Raw genomic sequence first — 7099 nt, 5'->3', positions numbered from 1 at the left:
GTATACACATGGTATCTCATGTAACTAATCCTTAGTATTTTAGTCTTTTAGTTATCTACCATAAGAAGTATTTAGGTGTAAAAAAGCTCGTTAATACGTAACACTACTAATAAATTAGAATGTGGCAAATAGTCCTACCTAACATGAAAATCAATCACAGCGCCTCTCTGATACATTGAGAGATTTTAGAAAGAAAGTTTTTTCTATTTTCGCATATTATGTGGCGAGAGGCTGCAGTTTTAATTGGTTTAGTAGTGAAGAATAATATTTGTAAGAAGTCTTTTACCTTTTCATGTTGCAAGAATAATGTGTTTGTTCTAAGAAAAAATTGCCTGTCATACACACAAACAACTTGAATTATATAATACATCAAAAGCTGATTTATTGAAGTCAACTCTTTGTAAAATTTAGATGCGGCTTCTGTTCATCGTCTTTGAATCGTCATATAAATCACTAAAATATATAAAATTATAAATAATGTAAACTTAATAATGAGGGTAGATAGTCACATTTATATGGATCCATATAAATGATAAGCTATATGGATACATTAACATATGTTCAAACTACACAACGTTACAAAGTTGATCATCAATATTATAACTTCCGAACTCCAATATCAAAAATGACTTTTTATGCTTTATTGTAAAGATCCAAACATGATTTAAAAAGAGTTTGAGCTGATTTGATTAGTATTTTTCCCTTTATATAATTCTTTGCAAATGTTATTTGCTGGTAATTCGTAGGGTAACGTTATGATCCTTTTACACTGAATACTAAAGTGGCATATAGACCGGTAATGCTGTAAACAAAGATGACATATAATACGTTTCTTCAGTCAGTAAGGGGGGTATGATATTAGGATCGCACACTTGGACATCATTTCTTTAATAGTTTCGTTGAAAACTTAACAATGTTCTCTTAATATATTACCAGAGATCTCCTCAAGAAAATATCACTCCAATCCCACCACCTCTCTGTCCTCCGTTTTATTTGGTAATAAATAATTGCAAAACATTTTAGTTTCCAGCAAAGTATCAATTATATAAGGAAATGTTTACAAAAACACCTTAATTTTTTTCTTGTGGCATATATTTTCTTGAACCCAATGTTACATAGGCTAGTAAGAACTGCTACGAGAGAATACACTTAATTATGTTTATTTATGTTTATATGCTCATTCTAACATTTGTCTTTAGAAGTAAGTTATTATTGAATTTATAATGTTTTCTTTATCTAATCTACTACAAATTATCAAACAACATCTGGCAAATCATCAAGCAACTATGATTCCCTAGAGAATCCCACGTACAAAACTAGATATCTGTCGACCCGAAATTTTATTTTCATTTTCTTTCTAAGTTCTAAGTTTGTCGAGGCCCAAATTATAATATCATGTGACATTTTCGTCGCTGTACCTTGTAGTTGTTACATATGTTTTCTTGGTGGTTGAGTTATTTACGGTCGGAATGTTGTTTTGAGTTTATAAAAAAGGCGTTGTTTTCATATTTTAGGTTTGTATAAATGTCTTAGTCTTATATCAAAAATATTATAAACTTGTCCATTGTATACTAAATGTTCTAACGACACGAAAGAACTTTCTTATATACTGTTTGAGTTTGGCGAAAAGTGATATGTTAGCTCCAATCAAATCATCGACGTGTTAGATTCCATGCAGACACAAAATAAGTTATTTACTTTGTCAACTAGAATATTGGTGGTTGGCTCTTACGTTATCATTTTTTTGCAAGTTTCTTCGGTTTGTCATCACTATTAAGTTAATGTGAACGTGTAATCTTGAACGCTCAATCCCGAGGATAGATTGATTTGTTAAATATAAGATGAGTATTGGATGAATTGATATTGGAGAGAAGATCCCACATCTATTTATATAAAATAGAGTTGGATCTCTCCTGCTGACACATCAGCTGCCACATCACTAATTCAAGCTTTTACAGACTGACACGTGTCCGGTTGCTTGAAACGCAGCACTTCATTAACTCTGTAATCTTTGGGCTTTTGTCATCCTTCTGTATATTTGAAGGTTTTTGGATTGCCAATATAGATTTTTTTTTTCTGGAAGCCCAGTAACTTATTGTCGTCGTATTCTTCTCTTTTACAGAATAGTTAGGGTTGCCGCCGTTGCTTCAATCCGACAATGGAGCATCTTCTTTGGTGGTGTTTGTCTTCTGCATAGATTCGCTTGCAATTCTTCCCATCCTCTTCTGAGAACACGAACTGTTACATAACTCGGCTGCATACATTCATTATCATTAAAGTTACAATTAACTCCATCTACCCCATTCATTCCACAATTTGACAATCAATACGTCCCCCTACCTTCCAGTCGGTGAATCTACAGGTATATATAGGTTAGTTTGCATCCGTAAAATTCATCAGGTCTTTGCTCACAATCATTATTAGCAGATAAATTATAGCAGGGGGATTAACTGCGGGGACCAACCAAGATCCTTTTTGTATCTCTTATGCCAATGCTTCCAAGACGGGTTCATTCATCATGTACCAATCGGTAAAACTAAGTTAGATTCTTTTTTTTTTCTTTTTTCCATCGTAATTCAGTTCTTCTTCATGATTTTAACACCATCGTAAGTTACTTACTGTATCATCTTTAGATCTCAACATTAGTAGAGAACTTCCACAAAACAATATATATGATGAGGCATCAGATGTGTTTATTGAATTTAAGCTACTTGCTTCAGATTCTACGTTGAGATCCGTACGGAGCTTAGACAAATACGGTGAAGGAATGGAATCGATGAGCTGGGATCCTGAGGCTTAGCGCAGGGGTCTTTCTGATGATCAGGTATGCTCTCTTTTGTACTGGAAACCACATCTGCAACAACAAATAATTGGTGTGTGTCCATGGGAGTCTTTTGGATGGGTTCTGTTAGACAGATTGAAAGATATACTTTGCTATGCTATTTCGGATTTAGTTATGTTAGAATACGCAAAGCATGTATAGTCTTGGTAATTCATATTTCTTCTTCTATTTCTTATAACACAGGGACTGATGAGTCTCTATGGGAGGATCTCAGCATTTTAAGGCTTTTAAAGTGTCAGTGATTCACACTCAACTCACTTTCTCAAGAACAATTAATCTCGAGGAAGCTGCTCATTTCTGTAAAGCATGAAATGTTAAACGTGGTGAGAGTATAGTATTTTCTGGGGATTTGCCGTGGAGTCTGCTGTGGTCGTGTTACTGACGTTGTAACTCTGAATCAGCCTACAAGCAAGAAACTTGGCATGAATACATTCTTTCTATAGTTTTCTGACTTTTACGTATCTACCTTTCAACATTTTTTCAATTGTTATGTTTTCCAATTGGGTTAAGAGCGTAAGAATCATAATATTACGACTGGGTTGATAACTCTTCTATTTTCTTCTATTATATGTTTAAATTGCATGATTCAGTGAGAAATTATGATTTTTGGTTTTGATTCATAAATGGAAGATTAGTATTTTGTTTTGGTGTTTTTGGCTTTTTATATATAAAGATTAGGGTTATTGTGACTTCGCATCAATGTGATAATGAGAGCATCTGAAGAAAGAACAATAAAGCATTGTGACAAAGAACATCACATCGTGCTTTGTTAAATGCAAAGATGCTGAAATGGCTTTATCATGAACTGAAGAAGAATCAGATAGAGAAGCCGAAGAAATCAGGTTAGCGTAGCTTTTTGGGTTAAATTTGGTTGGAATTAGACTTTGGTTTGGTTAAGGTAATTGAATATTATTTGGTAGATAGTAAACCGACTAAAAACATAGTGTAGGGATTACTAAATTTTAATTTGGGAAGAAATAAATTCATTAATTTCACTTTGGAGAGATCGAACAGTAGATTGATATTTGATTATATATGAAAACTTTCCGTGGAAAATAGCATGTTTTCCTTATCTAGAACAAATTTTGTAATACAATATAATCTATCAATTTTATAATTAATTGCACAATGTCAACTAAATCTCTATAATATTATTTGAGAAGTCAGTTTCCTATGTGTCGCGCTCACGTTAACTCTCACGGTGGTTGATTACAATGATACCCTTAATAAATCAAATATATATCTAATTATCATTATTATATGCCTGTTTTATTTTATTTTTCCTTTTTTATTTAGGTTTCCTTTTTTTTTAAATAACCTATATATCTAAGAAAAATTAAAAATTAAAAAAAAAACGAAAATACATTTTATATATAATGTAATTCATAAAAAGGAAAGTTCACAAAATAATCTTGATTTTAATTCTTAGAGAGTTAATTTTTGAGATATCCTTAATGAAATAAAAATATTACATCTAATTTAGTTTGATTTTTAAAATTTTCAAAATATAATATATTATAAAAAGGAAAAGTCTAAAAATTTTAAAAACTGAATTTAGAAACGAAAATATATGTACATATAATATGATTTCATTAAAAGGAAAGTTCACAAAATAGAGTTATTCCATTTAATTTTTTTTTTAAATAACATAAAATTTACTTTTGAAGTAATAAAATAAATTATTTATATCTATACTTTCTTTGCTGGAAAACTATATTTTCAATATAATTTGATTTCATAATAATGAATTTCACACATATAAATAATCTTGATATTAGAAAAAAAAGAAATTGTATTTGTTTGACAAATTTTTTTAATAATACAAATATATATTCTCAAAGTGATTATATAAAATAATTAAGTAACATAAATTGATATAATATATATTTCTTAAAAGTAATCACAAATAGTTTTACTGCTTATTTTTAAGAGAGAATAAAATACAAAATAAATTTCAACAATAAACACATTTTAATCAAATAATGATAAAATATTTTTTTGATCAAAGAATAGAATAACACTAATTTTTTTAACGAGGTAGGTATTGTATTTTATCATAATTAAAAGAAAATTTCTTAGCATTTATTTTCCTTTTTAATTTTATGTTTTATGTTTGTGGAACTTAATATAACCATAATAAAAATACCCTAGAAAATCTGATCATTTACAAGGTTATTTAAAATATTTTTTTATTTAATTAAATTTCAGTTTACCATTCAACATATCCAAAGCATAAAATTATTTAAATATATTTTTATTTATTAATTACTTATATTTATAACTTAATATTGTTCATCACTTTATCTTCTAATATTTGTTGAAAAAATTAACATATAATTTGATAAATATTACCAAAATACATACACATTTAATTAAACGATAAATAAAATAAAATTTGACTTAATTATATAAAAAAATAATTATACTTCAGTTTTCATTTGAAAAAAAATGTTTAACTTAGTATACTCACAACATGAGTGATTTGATTAATCCAACTTATATCTAAAATCATAGATTTAAATACAATAAGAATATATAACTTATAATAACATTTTATTTTTTTATAAATATAAATTATAGGATAACTCAAAACATATTAACAAGTGAAAATAAAATATTAATCAACTGTCAAAATTTAGTTATTTTGTAGAATTTATATATATGCATGAGACTTCAGAATATTATTGTTATATTAATTTATGTAAGTAGGAATCAGACACTTTAGTTTATTTTTATTATTTCATTCTAAGAATAATATATCTTAAGTTATACATAGTTTTACTAAAATATATTTAGATATCTAAGACAACAACCAATTTAAATGCAAATAAGAAAATTAATCAAAATTTAAATATATTTTGAATAAAAATAGTGTAGTTGAATTTATAGAAATATATGTAATCCAATATATCCAAATAATAACTAAATCGACCGTAAAAACAATTAAACTGATAGAAGATAACATATCTAAAATCATATGTCTAAACTAAATTAATGTAGTATTATTGATATAAATTTTACATACAAATTACAAACTACTTTAAAACTAAAACTAAATATCAATCAATTATTGTAGTATATTCACTATACAAATATTTATACCCGTGCATGAGCACGGGAAAATCACCTAGTAAATTTATAACATCAGTGTATTTGCAAAAAAAAACTTAATTAAACACAAATAATATAATTCACAATATTATGAAATTAGAGAAAAAAAATAAAATTTTCACAAAACTAAAGAAAAACAATAAGAACAAAAATAATGTACATCTTTTTCATGTACCATCACTCAACGATCAAACAAACAAAAATTAGATAATTTTCCATAAAATTAACAAAAATGATGAAAAAGTACATCCACAAATTAACCTTACCAGAAAAACAATAATTTCAGAAATTAAGTTTTTATTAGGAAAATAAATAAATAACATTCATTTTGAAAATCAAGATCATTTATTCAGATAACATAGTTTACCTGATTTTCAAATATAATGAATAAATAAAAAATCCAAGAAACACATGAATATTAATTTTATTATTAGTGTGAAATATATTAATAAAATATCTAATATTACATAAATAATACTATAATTAATTATACACTTTTACCCCAGATAAAATTTAAACAAATATCTATATTAAAATTTTGTAAATTTATAATCAAAACAATGACCTTTAAGACATTAAAATTTATATTATGAAAATTAACCAATAACATTTTTCAATTAATCAGTAACATTTGTTTCAAAAAACTATAATCATTTATATTAAAACATGGTTTAATTAATTTTCAAATATCTTTATAAATATAAAAAGGTATAGAAACACATGACGTTATTTATTATCTTGGTCAGATATATTTATTTAATAATATTACATCAATAATTTTATAATTAATTATTCATTCTAGCTCAAACAAAATTTCAACAATAATCTACTGTAAAAGCAAAATTTAGTAAAAACATAAGATAGTCCACTAAAGTATATAATTTTTTTACCAAAACATATATTCATTATTTACAAGTTTGTTTTGCCACTAACAAAAATGAAAAAAAGGAAGAAATCTTAGGGTTTTTATGGTCATCCAACTTCAGAAAATCACAGAAATGATGTAATGCCACATCCAATTCTTAATATATAATTAAAACATAGATTACTCAATAAAAAAATCATTTTAAACCTTTTTCAAGAAAAAAAAAAAAAATCATATTTTTAAAAATAATAAGTAATATTTATTTTACAAAGTTATAACTA

At 26.6% G+C, this 7099-nt stretch overlaps 1 long non-coding RNA gene across 2 annotated transcripts; it reads left to right on the top strand.

Moving 5' to 3' along the window:
- Nucleotides 1-1938: 1938 nt before the first annotated feature.
- LOC130504928 (uncharacterized) lies at nucleotides 1939-3484 on the top strand. Of its 2 annotated transcripts, XR_008941494.1 has the most exons (4): nucleotides 1946-2044; nucleotides 2123-2362; nucleotides 2428-2824; nucleotides 3026-3484. It is a non-coding gene; the product is annotated as an uncharacterized LOC130504928 (long non-coding RNA). The 2 variants fall into 2 exon arrangements; XR_008941493.1 differs by having other exon boundaries at nucleotides 1939-2362.
- Nucleotides 3485-7099: the final 3615 nt, after the last annotated feature.

Source organism: Raphanus sativus, unplaced genomic scaffold (assembly GCF_000801105.2).
Source record: "Raphanus sativus cultivar WK10039 unplaced genomic scaffold, ASM80110v3 Scaffold1893, whole genome shotgun sequence".
Classification (NCBI taxonomy): domain Eukaryota; kingdom Viridiplantae; phylum Streptophyta; class Magnoliopsida; order Brassicales; family Brassicaceae; genus Raphanus; species Raphanus sativus.
Note: the sequence above shows the minus strand (reverse complement) of the source record. Positions and strands in the feature narration are given on the sequence as shown.